This window comes from Neolamprologus multifasciatus, chromosome 1, assembly GCF_963576455.1.
Source record: "Neolamprologus multifasciatus chromosome 1, fNeoMul1.2, whole genome shotgun sequence".
In the NCBI taxonomy this organism is placed as follows: domain Eukaryota; kingdom Metazoa; phylum Chordata; class Actinopteri; order Cichliformes; family Cichlidae; genus Neolamprologus; species Neolamprologus multifasciatus.
Genome location: NC_140439.1, coordinates 39,160,833 through 39,181,496, shown reverse-complemented (window position 1 = coordinate 39,181,496; position 20,664 = coordinate 39,160,833). Strand labels below are relative to the sequence as shown.

Here is a 20,664-nt window from a genome sequence, read left to right as displayed (position 1 = left end):
CTGCTGCAAAGGTCTGTGTTCTTAATGAGTGTAACACCGTAATATTACGCAACACATTACATTCATTACACAGCTGTGTCAGTCCAAACCAGCTCTTCATGAGGACGTGAGAGCACTGCTGATGTTGACTGATTCATAAATACTCGTCCTCTGAGTTTGGTCCCTGAGCCTGGTTCTGCTGGAGGTTTCTTCCTGTTAAAAGGGAGTTTTTCCTCCCCACTGTTGCCAAAGTGCTTGCTGGTCGGGGCTTTCTTTGTGTTATTGTAGCGTCTTTATCTTACATTACAAAGCACCTTGAGGCGACTGTTGCTGTGACGTGGCGCTGTGTAAATAAAACTGAGTGGAATTATGAAGCATGGACATTTCTCTGCTTCTGTGTTTGTACAGTTAGGACTATAAGTGGCCTCTAATGTGACAGAAGGAAGCTCACAATTGCCTCGTCTGCAGTATTTTAGCGAGGAACGAACAGACTGACGGCTCCGGCGTCGGAGCAGAGGAGGAAACGACGCTGCATTTCAGTGTGTGAAGGATCTGTCACTGAGGCCGAGGACCTGCGAGCGAAGCTGAGCCTTACTGAGCAGCTCTGATTAGGAGGAAGATGCTCGCCGGTCTCCCTCAGGCTGCATCACCGGCAGCCTCAGTGAACGCCTTCTAACATTTACAGTCTATCTGACAATGAAATCTGCTTCCTGTTTCACTTCATCCCACTGTGAGCGAAATGACAAGAGGTTTAATTCCTATTTGCTCTTATGTTTTATGCAAAGAGTTGTTCATTTATTCATCCGTCCTGCTGCCATGACGAACACGACATAAGCAGAGCTGTGAGCCTCCCCCTGATTCTTGGATTTAAAATCAGCAGTTCCAGCAATAAAGCAAATTTTGCCTGTGGCGTTTATGTCTGTGTATGATTTAATGTTAGTTTGAACGTACACTGAAAAAAAGGCACTGGCCATCTCTTGGATTTATGTAAGCATCTTGCATGTATTTAACACAATTGCCTCATGTTTTAAAGATAAATGTAACCATATAGTGTAAAAACTACATGATATGCTGAAAGGGTGTATTAAATTGCTCATATCATGTTCAGGTGAAGTAAGTCAATAAGATAGCAACATTAAATCTCGTGAAACCACGCGTGATTTCATCTCGCGGGCTTTGGATCGTGGTTCAAGAAAGGCATCCATCTCAGTCAAGTCGAGCGGCCAACTCTACGTTTTTGGTATGTCTTGATATTTTGAATTAATATTTACCATATTTCAGCCAAATGTAGTTAAACGTCTAGAGTGTCGCCATGTAACATGCTAAAAAAGACCCGTTAGCTTATTTGCTGTTTTATCTGTTGTCAAAGAATTGGCGCTTTTTCATCTGAATTTGTCTTTGGCACAAGAGCCGTAATATCACATTAAACCTAATTATGAGGCGCTCGTAACATAATTTGTTTTTCTGTGTGAATAGATTTGCCGACTGACTCTGCAGTTACATTGTGTATTTACTGCACCGTGGTGTTAGTGAGATTTTGGACATTGAACAGCTTTAGCTAATATCATCAGCGGCATTATGCTAGCTTACATCCCTGCCCCTCCTGCCCTCACCTGCTGTGCTTTTGTTTTTGTTTGTTTTTTGCTCCACATTTCTATTCTGCATTTCACCAGGAGTCAGCTGATGGATTGTGGGTTCAAGGTGTTATGGTAAGAAAGTATATTCTATTTTCGCTTAAGGTTTCTGTAATTTAATTATAATAGATTTTGTATAATTATTAGGTGCATGCATACTCAAACACACCACCCTATTAATACAACTGAGATATCCAAAATCTGCCATAGGTTTAACTTATACCTGTATGTATTGTCAGAAAGGTGATTACTGGACTCACATTAATGCACACTTGAACTAAAATGAGGTTGTAACTTTTGGGTTGCAAATCAGAAACAAACATCTTTGGATTTTTTTAATCCCATAAGATCTGGAAACACAGTTTTTATTCAACAAAACATTACTGATTAACCAAGCACAGTGCCTGCTGTTATTTCAAAAATAATTTTATGTCATTTCAGATAAAATGCAGCATTCCAGTGCATCCCAAACATGCCTTTACAGTCAAGGTTTCTGACGGAGCTGAGTTTCTCTCTGACAGTCTGCTGAAAGTGTTTGCAAAGTGATCGGGGGAACAGGGCACAAAGCTAAAGGATGTAGCTGCCATGATGACAGTAAGAACTTTAAAATTCTTTAACTACAAAGTGTATATGTATTGCATTAGGTCAGTAAAAGAATTTTATGCTGCATCCATTGAAACAGTCAACTATTACCTGTGAGTACTGATTCCACTGAAAGGATGCCATAATTTTCATCATGCATTTACTGGCCCACTGAGAAAAATGTATCTTTTTAAAAAAAATATATGTTCTGGAAACTATATATCCATAAAGTTGATGTCAAACAGGAATTTTTGATATTGCTTTGTAGATGCTGGTGTTGCATGTTGACTGGTTTAAAAAGTCAAGAGTTTTTGTCTGGGATCATTTTCTTCTGTGCTACTGAAAAGTTCACAAATCTCTGTTTTCTTTGTTATAATACTTTAGGATGACATTAATGCTCAAAGGGAGTCCCTCATCAAAGTGCTCCGCATCTGTGTGAAAGACAATTGCAACATCTTGGTGCAGGAGTTCATGGTGAGTGTTTTATGAGTAGATTGTGGCTTTGCAACATTTAAAAATGCATTTAGTTATCCACTTGATCCTCATTGGACTGGTTAGGACCAGTAGTCCTCTTTAATAATTTGAAGTTCACATGAGGACTGGTAGTGAACTCGGCCGCCGGCCCTTGAGGCCCCACCCCCACCCTTGTATTAGGGGTCACATCAGTGTGAAAAAACTTTAAATTTGTCATTCTAGTGAACAAAGGAAAATCCCACCAATATTTACATTAGCTTTTGTTTGAAAAAAAAAAATGACCAACTGACCAACAACTAACCAAATTGTGGGGCTGAAAGTCTAAATTCTAACATCTTCTGAGTGACATAACCTGGATTTCTGATGGGCCGGTGTCTTTCTAACAAAAACTAATGTAAAGCATTTGAAATTATTATGTTTTTCACTCTCTCTTAGAAACTCTGTTAGACCATGAATGGCAGGCCACTCTTTGGCTATAGCTATTTACTATGTTGCTTTCAATGGTTTAAATTACTCTAACATTAGAACTGGTAGATTCGAAAGAGATGAGTTTAAAAAGGAATCTTAAAAAAATGTTTTGTGTTTAACCAGGACTTGACTGAGGCCACTGCACAGATTGATAAAACCACAATGAACATCTGTCTCCAGAGGATGCGCCAGGCAATGACTTTTCTGATGTTGGCATCATCATCGAGGGTATAGTAGTTCTTCAAGATCTGGATAACGTGACCTTTGCAGTAGCCATGCTGTTTGGACCTTTTTTATTCCTTCAATATGAGTTACCCATCACAGCTCTGCTACACTTTTGAGGTGATTCAAAGGGTGGTAATGGAGTTGGATGCAACTCAGCTCTCAAGAAAAGCTCACAACTAAGACAAAACTGCTCCTGAAAGGAAAGCTCACTGTTATGCATGCAAGGTGATCAGCTCTAGGTGAGAGGACATTTAAATCTCACACTTGTTCTGCTGCATTTTTGAAGCTCAATTCCAGGAACAGATCGCAGGGTTCATTTTTATATACTCTGCAACTGCCATGAGGATGAGCCGTTTTTTTTGTTGTTGTTTGTTTTTCCTTTTGCTCTGCACAAGTTCTCTGTTTGTCTGTTTGGCAGCATTTTTAAATTTCTCTTTGTATTTTTTCTTTCTTTTACTAGTGAAGAGATGTAGTGTGAACAGTTATACAGTCTAGATATCCCATATGGGTCATGTGAAATGGTATTTTCAGTTGAAGTAAAGAACGTTGAATATTTCTAAGTGTGCTGTTTTGAACCAGGATGTCACAGTATGATCAGTGCTGTAATTTTTGACAGTCACTGTATCAATGTTATTTTTCAGTCTCTTGAATAAAGTTTTTGACCTGCAAGTGCTAATTTCTTTAGTTATTGGGGTAAAATGGGTAATGTTAATAGGAAGGTGTTTGCCAATTCAGTAACCTAATTTAATGTTAATGGAAACTAACATTACCTCAAATTGTTTAGTTATAATTGTTGTTTAACTGAATCTTGACGTCCTTAAATAGAATGTTTTGTATTGTCCTGTAACATTTTTAAAAGAGTCTAATTTCTTTGCTGTGATTGATTCCAGAGAACACGGAAGAACTGACATTATTTAACTGTTGATTTATATAGATTCAGTGGAGGAGTAATGTCAGTTTAATTCTTTACCTACTGTCAATGCAGTGAAATTAGACATTTTGTTTTTAAAGGTTACTGGTGGATGCCAGCAACCATCTTGGAAGAGAACAATACAATCTGTTATAAGGCCTCCATTTGAAAATTGTGTATTTGATACTAGAATATAATAGCAAAATGTAATTTGAAGATAACATGTAGTATTTAAGTGACCAAGTAGTATTGGGTAAAAGTTATTGAATGGTGTTGGGATAAAGTGAAAAAATTGTGAAGGATTAAAATATTCCATGAGCTCAAATTACTTCATCAAAACATGTTTAAGTCACATTTTATCAACACAAATTGCACAGGTTTATTGAACATGAATAAATTGTGTTAATTTAACTCAATTGTTTAAGTTGCTGCCAAAGCAAAACATCTGTGTGCAACAAATGTCCACCATTGAATTAAGTAAATCCAACAACATATTTTTTTCAGTGTATGAGGAACCAAGTTTTTCTAACAGGTTCCAAACTGCAGCCCAGCGTAAATCCTGATATACTCACAAAACGCAACATATCAAAATACCGACATACAACTTAATGCTCTTCATATTCACTGATTTTAGCCTTGATGCCCCAAATCCTGACTTTGCCCATTTTAATTACATGTAATTTTATAAAATAGGAATTTGAATGGATCTGATCAAATGACGTTTACTTGATTTTCATACATTCGGTTTACAGCCTCCCTGTAGATTAAACATTACAGTAAATAATCCTTTGATCATAATCGTTGCCTCGTGTTTATTCAGGGTGAAAAATAATTTTTCGAGTGTGGCCACGTAACATTTAGATCTGTAATCAACAGTAAAATGCTACAAAAACATGAATTTGAGGCTGAAATGAGAACTTTACGGCTTTTATATCTTTGTTTAAACCGTTAGGCTGTTAGGTTATCAAAGCAAAAGACCCCAAAATCTCAAGACTGACCAATGCATAGAGAAATATTTCTGTCTGCAGGATTCAATCTCAAAAATAGGATTTTTCTAGAAATTTTAATTAATATTATTCTGAAATACTGTTTAACGAAGGACAAACAGGCAAAGACTTCATAAAGCTAGAAACAGCCGTGATTGGTTGGCCATAACTGGAGGAAGGACTGTTAAGCTATCAGCTAATGCTAGTCAGACTGATTACCAGTCTGCCTCCAAAGACTGAACATGAGCATCACTCGGGCACAGGTGGATGCTAATTGTAATGCTAATGCTAATTGTAGCTCAATAACATTCAATTAAAATCATTGAAGTTCACTGTGCACCAAACCTGGAGCTCCGCCTTCTTGGACGGTCTGTTAGTACTAGGGATGGGTACCGGTATCCGGTGCCATCATGGCACCGGTTCTGACATAAACGGTAGTAACCAGACCGAAAAGCAGCGCGCATTTCGGTGCTACATTTCGGTGCTTTTTTTTCCTGAGCTGTGATACACTTTCTTCTTCCTTACATTTCTATTGGCGGTTGGCAAACAACTGAAAGGTGCATTACCGCCACCAACTGGTATGGAATGATACACTTTAGATTCTAGCCAATCATTTTACGTTTCGAGGATAGTAGGCGGGTCCAGGTACGTACGTTCTTTTAGAGCAGAGCTACAGATTAAAAATGCCCAAGGCGAAGCGGTCAGAAGTCTGGCTGTACTTCACAGCAAAAGATGCAAACTCAGCAGCCTGCAACAAGTGCTTTAAGCTGATACTGTCAAAGGAGGTCACACTTTAAATCCGATGAACCTAGCCCTGCCAGTGTAGCAGAAATGATGATGGCAGCAGCAGCCGTTCTTCTCTGCGTGAGTAGCTTAATGTTGTTCGTGTGTAATTTACGTTGAGTAAGCTAACCGCGTTATTAAATTAATGCATGTAACGTGAACTAGCAAACACCATCATAGCTACATGCGGCTGTCTTCTTGTTTGATGGCAGATACTCCCTTCACCCTGGCCAAAAAGGCTAAAATGACCAAAGAAAAAGTGGAAAACAGTTAAACATGAGAGGTTTTTGGACAAAGTTTGTGTTTTTTCCATTGTTTAAGCACTGCTTCCAGCCCAGAGTGATACCATATATGCCCTATACCTGCAGAAAAGACTAACATTGTTATCTTTTTACAAAAAAACAGCTGAACATGAGAGGTTTTTGGACAAAGTTTGTGTTTTTTTCCATTGTTTAAGCACTGCTTCCAGCCCAGAGTGATACCATATATGCCCTATACCTGCAGAAAAGACTAACATTGTTATCTTTTTACAAAAAAACAGCTGAACATGAGAGGTTTTTGGACCAATTTTGTGTTTTCCATTCTTTAAGCACCGGTTTGGGCACCGTTTAAGCACTGGCACCGTTTCAAAAGTACCGGTTTGGCACCGGTATCGGATAAAACCTAAACGATACCCATCCCTAGTTAGTACAGTAACAGGTCCAGTTCAGGTGAAGCTAGCAGCTACAGACACCTGTGTCACCATCCGCCTGTCAGTCACAGAGGCCACGCCCCTAATAATGTAAACTTTAAGCCTTAATACAATTTAAACATGTGAGTTATAGAAACATCCTCCCCTGTAGGAGGGAATGATCCACAGAGACCAAACAGTTTGTGTATCAGGCTGCAAACATCAACATGTTTATTTCTGCTGTGAAGTTTTAACGTGGGAGTCTATGGGGACCGACTCACTGCTGCCTCTGCTGGACGTTAGCGGAACTGCAGGTTTCAGTGTTTCAGCATTAGTGTTTTTGTATGTCTGATATTAAAAAAGTAAAATAAGGAGGGCTGGTACACGAGCTCACTGAAGACGTAACAAGACGAGATGATGAGAGAAAAAGAGCATGACATGGAAAAAAAGACGGAGGTCGGATATTAAAGAGAGAAATTCTCCTCTTTCCTCTCTCTGCCTCACCCCACGCCTCTCCCCAGGACGCCCCAAGGCGAACACTTGGGAAAGCGTCAGTCTGTCTGCTTATAACTATCTGTCACAGATAACGATGGGATAAACACACACACACGGAGCGGGGCCACAGACAGAGAGACGCTCCGACTGCAGCCTCATATCAGATGGTGACGTGCACACATGACCAACACACCCACTCCGCCACGAGCACTTTGAGCCATCTTTCACGAGGCGACGCGTCACGCGACGAACAGCTCGCAGCTCTCCCAGCAGAAGCTGAAATGTCTGAATTCATCGTTGGCCCGAGACAAACACACAGGCAGCTCTCAGGAAGGAATAATCACTGCGCTCGCCTGAAGAGATGTGATTTGGTCAGCAGGACTGATGACACGTTTGACGTTAAACCTCAGGCGGCCGGTGGATAATATCAGTGTGCAGCACGGAGTACAGTGACGGTGACAGCAAAGTGCCAATTATGTTCGTTTGGTCGCTCGCGGTGACGTCGCCGGCTCTGAAACAAGCAGAGACGTGTCGACACAGAGCAGCTGCTGCAGGATCTCATTCAGGCCTCTGCTTCTTCTGTTAGTGCCACGATAACGTGTCCCCCTCACCGTAAAACACGTTGCTGCAGGCAGGAAGAGTCACGCTAACCTCTGACACACACCTGACACACACCTGGCCAGCAGCAGCACAGACAGTCACCTGTGATGTTTAAACATTTGTGGCTCAGATCTGAGCTGCACACATTTCGCTATCTAGGTTAGTCTGACACATCCTCGCCTTTTTAAATGTCAGGTTTTTCTTAATTGCTTCTTCCTGCCTTTTTAAGCGCACCTGTGCACGTGTTCACGTCCCAGTTAACCTGCTTATCTGGGTCACGGCAGATTCCCTCGACGTGACTCTCAGGCAGCACCGCGGTCTTACGGGACGCCCTCCCCCCGGGATCAGGAGTTTGGAGCACCGAGGTTTAATCTGTAGCGTCCCTGATATTTGATGTGCAAACTGTTTTTGTAGGTGACGAAGTGTCTCGAGTTCATTTCGCTCCACGTTCGTGTTTCTCCCGCTGCTCGATTTCGTGCCGCTGAACCTGAGATAAACGAAATGTTTCATTCATGAGGTGACTTTTCCACGACAGCGTCGCCGCCGGATGTAAACAAGCTGACATTTTCTCACCTGTGAATCACTTTTGAAGACAAATGTCACGAGGAGCTGCTGGGAGCAGAGGACGTGCGGAGCTCTGCGTCTGACAGCGACGATGTCATGTTTTTAACGGAATCATCAATCCTCCACTCGGCTTCCACCCGACTGCTGCCAGCCTGTGTTCAGACAGTCATGCATAATACAGCTTCAGCCTGTGCTGCACGTTTATCTGCAGGTATCCGAAAGCTTCAGCCGGGCTTCGCAGTGACCCTGAAATGAAAGCTAATTCTGAAATGCTGAAAAGTGGCCGAAATGTCCCGAACAACACGGCGCTGATAAATAATTTACACCAGTGATGATGAATAAAGTTTGAGTGCGCACAAGCTGGAGGAATGATCCTTAAATCTGCTGAACATTTCTAACATAGAAACCAGCACAGCAGTCAACCTGTTACATTAACAATCTGAAAGGACCTAATGTAATGTTGGTGTTAAGCATCGTGTCTGTGTAGGAGAGCCTCACTCAGGAACTTTGTTCCTGCAGGTGATCAGCTGATCAGCTGTTCACAGTAACCTGGGAACGATATCAGTGCGTAGCTTCACCTCACAGAGCTGCTAACCAGAGATGGGACTTCCGGCTCTTTTTAGAGAACCGGTTCTTCAGGTTGTTTTGTTGCTTTAATTAATTTATTATTAACAACAACATGAAGGTTATAACAGAAATTCTGTCGCTCTCCGTCTCTGTCTTTCACTCACTCACACCACCATCAGCTTTGCTAAATTGCAAATGAGAAACATGATCAGGCAGCTGATTTCATATTAACTATCTTCACGGTTGTTGTGGTCGTGATCATTTTGTGAGGCCACATCGAAAAGGCCCGGATGAGCCATAATTCTACAAGTTGTGTCCAGATCACACGCTGCCGTGCTGCTCCGTCTTTTTCACTGACACTTGTGTTTGCGCGTGCGCAGTGTGAGAAGCTGCGGAGACAGCCTCACGACGGTCGCGACCAAGCGATTGATGATCGGGAGCTGGTCGTGAGGTGTTCATCGCTTCTCGTTACCCCACGTGTACTACACGATGCACGACGCACGATGAAGGGTGTCTCCGCAGTTTCTCACACTGCGCACGCGCAAACACAAATGTCAGCGAAAAAGACGGCGCAGCACGGCAAGCGATGGAGGCACTTGTAGAACTTTGGAAAGCTCATCCGGGCCTTTTCGATGTGGCCTCACAAAATCATCACGACCACAACAACCGTGAAAATAGTTGGATAGACATTGCTGCTCAATCACAGCTGCCTGATCATGTTTTTCCAGCATAACAGCTCCAGACCCGGAATAACCTGCTTCGCCTGGTTCCAGCCCTGAAGTCCTGGAAGTTAAGCAGTCATTTTACAGCGTCCTGCAGTCCACACAGAGAGCATTACACATCCAAAGCCAGTTTCACACTAACTCAGGGGTGTCGGACTCCAGGCCTCGAGGGCCGGTGTCCTGCAGGTTTTAGATCTCACCCTGGGTCAACACACCTGAATAAAAGGATTAGTTCATTAGCAGGCCTCTGGAGAACTTCAGGACATGTTGAGGAGGTCATTTAGCCGTTTAAATCAGCTGTGTTGGATCAAGGACACATCTAAACCTGCAGGACTCCGGCCCTCGAGGCCTGGAGTTCGACACATGTGCACTAACTGCACAGAAAACCTGGTTAGTGTTAGTTTGGCTTCAGGCTAAACGACCAGCCTCTGTAAATGACACACGCAGGCTGGTTGCTACAAACAAACGGAGAGCTGAGCCCTGAGACGACGGCTCCGCCGGAGCGCCTGCACAGCTGGAGCTGAGGGCAGACTCAGCTTCACGCTGTGATCCGCCTCCATCACGTTCATTCGCTGTAAAAATTAAACAGCAAATTGATTTTGTGTCTTGTTCACTGCTGTGATGGCGTAACCTCCACGCTGGCCACTGTCAATGACTAACAGGTCGAAGTGCATCTCTAATGTCCTTCTGCTCATGGAAAACACTCATATACACGCCGACAGCTGGTTTAAAGCCTGAGCTTTAGCATCTCAGCTGATGCTGGTTGTTGAGCAGGAAGTGACGATGGCGTGCTGAGCTGTCAGCCAACTTTATTTATCAGTGTGCGTGCACAGACTGCGTGGGAGCAGCAAGCAGACACACACACCTGCTAATTAGTCCTCAGTAACATCCAATTAAAATCCTAGAATTGAGACCTGAGACCTGGGCGACGTAGCAGCCGCACAAACTCAGTGAACACAGTAAGAAACTGACTGTCAGTGCAGGAGCAGCTCGCCACATCAAGTCTGCAAAGACGAGCCGCAGACTTTACATTTGTTCTGAAACATGAGATACATGATGCACTGAGTCAGGAGGGAGCAGTTATTCCCAAAGCTTCCTAACAAGACTCTTTGTTTTTTATTAAAGCAAATAAAATGCGTCCTGCAGGACTCCTTTAGTTAGCGAGACAAAATCAGACTCACGTCCTTCTGCACATAAACTTCAGTTTACACGATTGTTTTGGAACCTTTGGATTAAAGACACATAAGGTGAATACGGCAGCACAATGCTGTTTCCTGTTGGTGGCTTATTTCAGTTTTCTTAGGACAAAACCCTGATTTGGATTTTCTAACCATTAAAGTGTATTCATTTATTTAGACTCTAAATGTTCTTCAATCAGCTGAAGAACTTTATTAGAAATGGATGAATGATCCAAGGTCACTTCAACATCTGGAATCACTGCAGCATCACAGCTGCTCTTTAAAACATTCAAGTTTCATGTAAAACTACAACAGCTTATTACCGCATGTGACTGCACATTGAGCTTCACTGCAAAATACCCCAGCAAGGAATTTGACCTTGAAGGACAATTTATAAGTTACAAAGTTTAAGGAGTCGCACGAGTCTTTAAAACATTTTGAAGTTGCTGAAATTCTGTCCCAGTTTAAATCATGTCTAAGTAAAATATCTATAATGGATTTAAGATCATGCTTAGAGGCCACAGCAGGTCTGAAACAGCTGACCCTGTTTGTTACTTTAATGGCTAAAACCTCAAATATCGTTCCTTAGTATTAAGCAGTTAGAGAGCTAACAAGGTTTGGTATCTATGACAACCCCACCTTCTTGACCACCCATCGGCCCAAGCAGAGGTCTAAAACCATCCTCCCCCGTACAGATGTTGTGAAGGGAGACTTGATCCACAGAGACCAAACGGTTTGTGTATCAGGCTGTAAACATGTTTATTCTGCTGGAAAGTTTTAACATGGGAGTCTATGGAGACTGACTCACTGCTGGAGCCTCTAGTGGGCATTTGAGGAACTGCAGGTGTCCCCACATCAGTGGTGGCTGCATTTTCAGCCTCAGAGGTTGATGCTTGACTGAAATAATTCTGTTTATCACATTCGACTATTTTTCATGAATAGAAAAGGGCTTCAAAAACAGCAAAAACAATAAAAACAATCAGAGGAGCTGCAAAACATCCACACAGAACTCATCACCTCAGCTGCACACACGCACACACACGCACACACGCACACATGCATGCACACACACACACACACGCATGCACACACACACAGGTCACAGTGGGTAGCATTGACTCTTTGGCAACTGCTGCTGTCTGATGAGGGCTTTCAAAGTTCAAGGCTACTGAGGGACGTGCCTTTATTCGGACTGCATGGAGGAAGGAAGGAAAGAAGGAATCTAGGAAGTAAAAAAGGATGGAGGAAGAGGGTGTTGGCCAACGAACACCATCTGCCCGCGCGGTGATGGACCACTGAGCTGTCCACAGATATTAGACACCTGCTGTCAAACACAGACAGGTGGAGAGGAGGATCGAAGGAGAGGTTTGTCTTACACACACACACACACACACACACACACACACGGCTGATTAACCCGTCCATGTTCGGATCATCATCGCCGTTCTGGACCAAAGACAATCAGAGGCTGTAATCGGTGGTTAAGCTGCCGTCTCTCCGTCACTTTTTACGAGTTTCCACTACAACAAAAGCACGTGAATCATCAGTGACGTCCACATCGATCCTGACACGAGGCCAGCAGTCACACTCTCCCGCTTCCTTTATTTCCCTTCACCTCATTGGCTGCTTTATTGGCACCCGATGAGGGCTTCATAAATTAGCAGAGTGGCGAGGAGACTAAATCAATGGTTATAAACCATCAGGCGCTGAAGGAACGGCTGCAGTTGAAGTACTTTTCCTTTAATGTTGACCTCCACGTTCTCCAGGCGTCTGCTGGATAATGAAGCTTTCTATCAAGAGCATCATGGAACAAATCAAACGTCTAACCTGCTTCAGCTCTCAGAAAACGAATGGATGCTTTAGCTTGGTACCGTCAACATTTCCCATTTCAAATGCAAAGTGGAGCTCAAATGATTTTATAGTCCATTAATTACATCGTTCTGCTGTCATAACTGGGATAATGATGACACTGTGGGAGCTGCCACCAGATCACGTCTCAGCTGAGCAGCAGTGGTCCAACTCTGAAAGTACTGAAAGACATGAACACCAACCTGCATGATGCAGCTGATGCTCACCTGTGACTCACTGATATGCTGATGAATCCAAACAATAAATCTTTTTTAAGGGTTATAATGGCGACAAATGCACTGAAATTATTCTGCATGTCTGCAGAGTTTAAGACAAGACAAATCTGTTAGAGCAAGAAAATTAGGCTACGTCCACACGTACACGGGTATTTTTGAAAACGGAGATTTTCCGTTTTCGTTTTAAAAAATAATCCCGTCCACACGTAAAGGCAGAAATGAAGGAAAACGCTGCTGGGAACATGCCAAAGCAGCAGGTGGCGCTATATTCCTAACCGTGTAGAAATGTTGGCCAATCAGAAGTCTAGAAGCCTCGGTGGGAAAAAGTAAACAAAGCTGGGGCATAGAAGCAGAACAGAGTGGTATGTGTGGAGGGACAGTAACTGTGTGAGTATATGTAAGCATTTAAACACTGCAGAGACAATTAACAGTAACAGTATTGTAGAAATTCATTTCACCGAAACAATAACGTGGCGCACAGTGTGACGTCAAAAAAGGCGCACACCTTTGACGCTTTCTCCGTTTTTCTCGTCCACACGTAAATGCAAAAACTGAGTTTTCAAAAATATCCACCTTGGCCGGAGTTTTTAAAAATCTCCGTTTTCAGTGACCGAAAACGCCGTTTACGTGTGGACGAAAGGTGCAAACATAGAAAAATCTGCGTTTTCAAAAATACCCGGATACGTGTGGACGTAGCCTGAAAGGAACATTTTATCTTCAGTGGTTCTTAAAGAACTGAAGACGATGGAAATTCACCTACATTATCCCGCTGATCTCTAAACATGAAGCCCAATCCGAGCGCTCGGCACACTTTGTTTTGTTTCCTGTTTGACAGATTTTAGCTGCTGTCGTCACGGTGATGTAGTGGCCAAACTAGACCTGCAAGATGAATCTGAAGATCAGGAGTGTCATCACTCCACAGACAGGAAGAGATACTGCAAAGTGTTTCTGCTACATCAACTCTGAAGTGCGTCAGTGTCGCCGCAGGAAGCTCAGCGCAGGCAAACGACATCTGCAACAATACTTTGCTTTTCTTTATGAAAAGTAACCATGAAACACGATGTGAGATTTAAAGAAACAACAACAACAAAACGACAGAGTCGTGATTTCTCCAGCGTGATATTCAGGCTGCTGCGAGCTGTTTGATGCTCTCGCTGTGAAGCCTCGTGTGGCCCAAACCGCGGCTCTGAGGGACGCTACAATAAATCCATCACAGCTGGTCACTTTCTGTCATCATACGCAGGAACTTCAGTTTCACCTCAGTTTCAGTCTAATGTGCACAGTTAGACGAGACAGTTATGAATCCTCTGATCCGACTGCAGAATTTAAAAAACAAACTTGCATATTTTCCCAAATGTCTGAACATTGCTTTCTCTCCTTATCTGCAGTCACGCTCCAGGAGAGCCTCAGACACTCAGGCAGCAGCTGCTTTATCGGCTCATCAGCACCACGTGTGCAGAAAAATAACGACTCGATTATGCTGCGGCCGCAGTTTGTGCGAGTCCACGCCGCATTAATGTAATAATCAACGACTGCTTCGCTCCAAAACACAACCGCCAGAAGCAGATCGCTGCCAGGATAACCGCCCAGAGACTCCAACGCGAGCACGCAGCCCGGCGCTCTCATCCCCGCTGTCAGAGTGTGACCGGCCGTGACTCAGCAGCACCGACGGTAATCGCACACTTCAGCCACAGAAACACGACGGAGCCGACAAAAAGGAGCGTGGGCGAACAGCTGCAGCATCGTTGCCCAAATTCATTCATCTTTGCAGTTCTGTGCAGACACAGCGTGTAGTCACCACAACATCAGACATGATAGACTTACTTACACTTATGTAGTGCTTTCCTACTCAAAGCACTTTAGACTACGAGTCTCGTCTAAGCAGCTCATCTAACATTCACATACTGATGCATTGTGGGAAGCTCAGTTATCCAATGATACCTGGACACGTTCTGTTTGGTAGAGAACCTACGACATGCACCAAAGCACTGAGACCTGCTGAAGCTCCTGGTGCTCACAGTCTGTGCTGATGATGATGCTCGGAGCTCCGCAGGCGTTGACCGTTACACACCTGCACCTCAGCACTCGGTGTCTCTGTAAAGAGCTTCAGTCATCATGGCTGAGCTGCTGCGGTCCTGAAACAGCTTCGTTTTACAGCGAGCGCTTCAGAACAACTCACTCCTCCACAGACGTTCGTAAAGTCATACACCTGTGACAACGGGACTGAACACACCTGAACTCAAAGATTAAGAGGTGTGGCCTGATGCTTTTCTCTCAGTAAAACCAGAGCTCCGCCTTCTTCAACGGTCTGCTCGTGCAGTGACCTCACAGCAGCCATATAGCAACCTTTGGTCACTAGGGGAAGGTGCGTCTCCCACGACAGGTAATCAGAGATCACATCAGGACGTGAAGCATCGCTTCATAAACACCCTCTCATTGGCTCACATTGATTTCAGGTGCAGATGAAACATAATCACACTGCTGCTGTTGACTCGCTATCAAAAAAAAAGATTTATTATCAGCTGAGTTCTGTCACATGCAGCTGATACAACGCCAGCCAATCAGAAATCAGTTTGACACCGAATACAGCCAGCAACCTCCCATCCATCACACACACACACACACACACACACACACACACACACACACACACACACACACACACACACGACCTGCTTGTTGATGCTCTCTGAGGAATAAAATGAGTAAACTCACAACACACGAGGACTTTTTTGTCCCGCCGTGACCTCTGAGGCGTCTCAGAGGACGAGGGTGATTCTGCTCTCTACTTCCTGTCAGGAGACCCAAACCAGCAGCTCCTGCCTCACTCAAGCATCCTGTTGGATTTTACAATCAAATACATTTAAATGTACTTTATTAGCATCACACATCAAAGTCTGACTGATGCAGACAAACACCAGTCAGGATGTGAAACTGATGAAACAGACAAAACCACCTCCATCCATCCATCCATCCATCCAGCTCCCACTCGCGGGGGCACCAGCCCAACCAGGGCCTCCTCCCAGGAGGGCATGCCCGGAGTAGCTCACCTAGGAGGCATCCTAGTCAGACAAACTACCCCAGCTGGAGAGGCTGCTATGAACCATGTGTCTAAGGAGAGGCCACAGGAGAGGATGTAGCTCCGCTTCAGCTTTCTGTTCACCACGATGGACCGGTGCAGCGTCTGCATCGTTGCAGCCACGGCCCAAATCTGTCCATTTCCTCACTTATGAACAAGACCCTGAGGTACTGGGCACTCCACCCATTACTGGCTGAAGGCGTGGAGGCACTGCTTCTCATGCTGAAGGACACCACCTGACCAACAGAACCACATCATCTGCAAAGATGAGATCCTTCTACCTTGACTGCGCCTAGAAATTCTGGAAATCCATAAAATTTATGAACAGAGTCTGTGAAAAAGGGCAGCTTTAGTTTCTGTAATGGAGAAACTCGCCCCGAGCTCGCCGCTCGGCTCGCCCTGGACACGACATGTTTAAAAGTTCTGATGGCGAGGACAGAGATACATAAGCAACACCGCACGCCTTCTAATGTACGCTCAGCCTTAATGAGCCAAAGGGAGAAGGCCGAGATGTGAGCACATCAGTCCTGTTTCATCTTCAATGAAGAATCAAATCTGCGGCTGAATTTATAGAAACGCCTGCGTTCAGTGACAGCTGACAGGATGATTTCAGTTGACTCGGAGTTCATGCAGATGAAGCCGAACGTGTTTATTTATTTACGTGGATGTCGGTAAAGGCAGGAGAGGAACGTCTGCAGATGCTCAAAAACAGGAATCGAGGCACCGATGAGATGTTCCCACTGATCCGAGATCAGCTGCAGTCGGATGTTTGCGGCTCAAACCTTTGTGACTTTTTAAAAATGCATCTCACAAAGATGGAAATGTGTGGCGGAGCTGCTGAGCGCCTTTAAGGGCGGCGCTGCGGCGCACCTGTGATACAGCCACCTGTTTAAATGTTATCAGCCCGTTACGTGGCTGTTATCAGGCGTTATCACGCCACACAAATGATTAGCTGGCAGCTTCCTCCTCCGACGAGCAGGCTCAGCGGGCTGTTGTCACCTCATTCACTGGAGATGGAGACATGCAGGAGCTGTGGTGGACTGACCGCCGGGACCACGGCGCAGCCTACCTGCTCCTGCACGACAGCGAGGTGGAGGAGAGCGCATTAAGAAGAAGCTGAGTGCTGGTTACGGAGCACCGAGGACATTTGTGTTGTTGTTGCTTGTGTCCAGCTGATCTGAATGACTGTTTTATGTGTTGGTATCCTGTGATGTGGACGCCTCGTATGGAGGAAATCTTAAGCGTCCTGTGAACGCTCTGAGCTCGGTCCTCTCTGGAGCTACACACACTCCCATTACTTTATCAGCTGTTTTTAAACTTGTGTATAAGTTTGACACGGTGTTCGGGTCGACTGAGGCTCAAACCGCACGATGTGAAGATGTTTGTCTGGTTGAATAAATCATCTTTATGGTGTTAACCACATTCAGAAAGCTTGTTTGGGATTATAAGCCGGAGCTCAGCTGTAGCTGTTGTTATCAGACGTGCGTCAGTGCGTTTTTACGCGTATTAATCATGATTATTATTGATAAAAAGCCATTTAATGCTCTAATCAAGGCAGCTAATGCAGCTGCATGCAGGTGAAAGATGAGGAATAAAAATACTTTTGTCTCACTTTCTGTGATGATTTCTGTAGACGACACACGTTTGTGTCACAGTGTGGCAGAGGCAGACTGTGTGTATGATGAAAAGGACCCAAAATGCAGCCACCATGAAACAAAACTTAAATGTTAACAGAAAGCGAGCCGCTTATTAAGGCTGGTGAAAACATTACAAAACAAAAGGCAGAGGAGACGCTAAACAATAACCTAAACTGGGAGATAACATAGAAACCCAAAACATGGACACAAAAACACCACACACAGAAGCTGGAAACATGACACAAAGGACTTCAGACAACCTGACAATGGCTGTATCCCAATTCAGCGTCTGCAGCCTTAAAGGCCGCATTTTAAGGCCGATTACGTCACAGCGACGCGACGAAGGCTGTCCCAATTCGAAGGCTGCTCGAAATGCGGCCCTCAAATGCGTCCTTCATTTCCCTGAATTTTAAGGACGTGGCGGTGTAGACGTCGTGGCCCAACATATCCCAGAATGCATAGCGCGGTGGTGGGTGTGGATAATTTTGCCGAAAAAAAAAAAAAACGGCGGATGAGGGGCGCCGAAGAGTAAACTTTAAGTAAGTACTGAATATGATGTCACTTATTTATGTGCAAATGTTTAATAACGAAGAACATTAAAACATTCCTGTTGGCCACATGTCGGCAAAGTCATGTGACATTAGTGACGTTTGTACTAACTTGGTTTTAAAGCCTTTACTTTAAAATATACGCCGTTCAATAGCTGAGCTTAATCAGAGAATGATCAAAGCTCATGTAGAAACAAACAAATGAACAAAAGATTTTCTCCTTCATTTCTGTCAAACAAAGCTGTATGAAACGTTTCCAACTGTTAGTATCATGGTTGCTAGGCAACCTGGGCAGCGCAACGGAGGCTAGACCGTCCCATTTCACAAGCCTCGCACTTCCGGCCTTAGCGGTCTTTAAGTACGCGGCCCCTGAGGATCGTTGAGGCTGCAGACCCTGAATTGGGACACAGCCAACGACACACTGAAAACAGACTTAAATACACAGGAGGTGATTCAGGGAAGTGGGAACACATGGAGGAACAGCTGACTGACATGAGCCTAATGACAGGACAAGGGAAGTGAAACTAAACACAACGAACAAAGAACACATGACTCCTTCAAAATAAAACAGGAAACACGAGACAGACATGATAATACAAACTTGATAAGATAAGACACGCAGCAAAGAGTGAGGGAAACTTAAATACAGGAAGAAAACACGAGGAGTCTAATAACCAAATGAACTAATCTAATGAACTTAAACATAAACAACATCCAAATAAACTAAAAGTTAAAACGCCGGCTCAACAGACCAGGAACATGTAAGCACACAGATGGAGTGTAGTTAATACACTGCACAGAAAACACAACACATGAAGAAGAAGCTGCTTCGTGCACAAAAACTAGCTGCACGGTTGAGGCAAGGGAGGAAGAGGAGGAGAGAGTGAAGCTCTCATCTCACAACTGGAGGGCGAGAGACACTGACAGACAGAGAGAGCGAGGGAGAGAGACACTCTGTCATGTGGAATGTGGCAGTTTGGCCTTGAGCACTAATTACAGACCCTCTCTCTCTCTCTCTCTCTCTCTCTCTCTCTCTCTCTCCGTCAAGGCCAGTCAACCAGAAGCTGCACCCACAATCCTTTGCAGTAAAAACACAGAGCGCTCTGTCTGCTCCACTTGTGCTGATCGTGAGCCCTTCTACAAATGCACCGCTGCTTTCACTTAATTAAGTCGCTCGTCTCGTTGATTTGAGGAGGAAACAGAAAGAAAACAAGCAGGCGGCGAGAGGAGGAGGTAAGGCTCGAGGTTTGGTGAACACCTCCCCACACGGAAATCTTTGAAGGATTATTCTAGATTATTACAACTTTGGCATCATTGTGACCCAGAACTTCCTGGGAGCGTCTCGGGATCCTGCAGGAGGCGGAAAACCTTGCCTGGAAAAGCACATCTGGACTAGCTGCATCGTGTTCACAGTGTCCACGCCACCACCCGCCTGCACGGTGGCGTGAGGGTAATACCGAATCAGCCTTTCAGGGCTGAGAGGTAAAAAAAAAAAGAAAGAAAAGAGGATACCTAATAATATATATACAGTGTTGGGAAGGTTGCTTTTAAAATGTATTCCATTACAGATTACAGATTACATGCCCCAAAATGTATTCTGTAACGTATTCCGTTACGTTACTCAATGAGAGTAACGTATTCTGAATACTTTGGATTACTTAATATATTATCATGCTGTTTACAACTACATGAATGTACTATTGCTGTGATTTATTACTGTTACTGAAGGTCCGCGGCTCCGAACCGTAGTAAAGGGACCTCTGGCTAATACGGTGGGTTCTGTGTCGGCTCGTAGCTGAAAACTAGCTTTACTTTGTTGTCTGGGTCAACTTTGCTAGCAGAGACAGAGAGAGGCGTTGAAAGGCTGCTCCAACAGAACTTATTGTTTCAGAGGAAAACACGAACACGGTGTACAGTCGAGTCTTAATAGCTTACTTACAGCTGGGCTCGTCAGGCGCTCTTCTTGGCTGCAGTGGTTATTATTATATTTACATGCTTCCAGCTCCCGTTTCTGCTCGATGACAGCTCGTACTTTTCCTTTTTCTCCCTCCCTCGCTCACAGACACATAACGGGTATGGCAGTCCATTCTCCCTGCAGCACGGACTACACTGCCCATGATGCTACATTCTTTAGAGCTATGCCTGTAGCATTCTGCCTGTTAGCTTAGCACAACAACAACAAAAAGGCCTCTCTCACCCAGGAAACACGCAGAGAGAGAGCGTCACCCTGTAACCATGGCAACCGTAACGCTGCCGCCTGGAACAACAGAACGTAGCTGTCAAACAAAACCCAAACAGTCCTGACCCGCCACAATATGAAACAGGGAAGTACCGCCGTGTAATCCATTTATTTCAACAAAGTAACTGTATTCTAAATACCACCTTTTTAAACGGTAACTGTAACGGAATACAGTTACTCATATTTTGTATTTTAAATACGTAACGGCGGTACATGTATTCCGTTACTCCCCAACACTGT

The 20,664-nt window shown here is 44.2% G+C and overlaps 1 protein-coding gene and 1 long non-coding RNA gene across 4 annotated transcripts in view; one reads left to right on the top strand and one right to left on the bottom strand.

The window, feature by feature from the left end:
- dok4 (docking protein 4) overlaps positions 1-15,016 on the bottom strand; it is a 52,143-nt gene extending 37,127 nt beyond the window's left edge. The window contains exon 1 of one of the 2 annotated variants that reach the window (XM_085160785.1): positions 7,818-15,016. The gene's annotated coding sequence lies outside the window, so the exon portion shown is untranslated. The remainder of the gene's footprint in view (positions 1-7,817) is intronic. The other variant, XM_085160776.1, reaches the window with a different exon arrangement.
- LOC146526299 (uncharacterized) lies at positions 1,081-4,785 on the top strand. 2 transcript variants are annotated; one of them, XR_014874262.1, is made up of 5 exons: positions 1,081-1,219; positions 1,653-1,688; positions 2,055-2,207; positions 2,580-2,669; positions 3,261-4,785. It is a non-coding gene; the product is annotated as an uncharacterized LOC146526299 (long non-coding RNA). The 2 variants fall into 2 exon arrangements; XR_014874259.1 differs by lacking the exon at positions 1,081-1,219 and having other exon boundaries at positions 1,638-1,688.
- Positions 15,017-20,664: the final 5,648 nt, after the last annotated feature.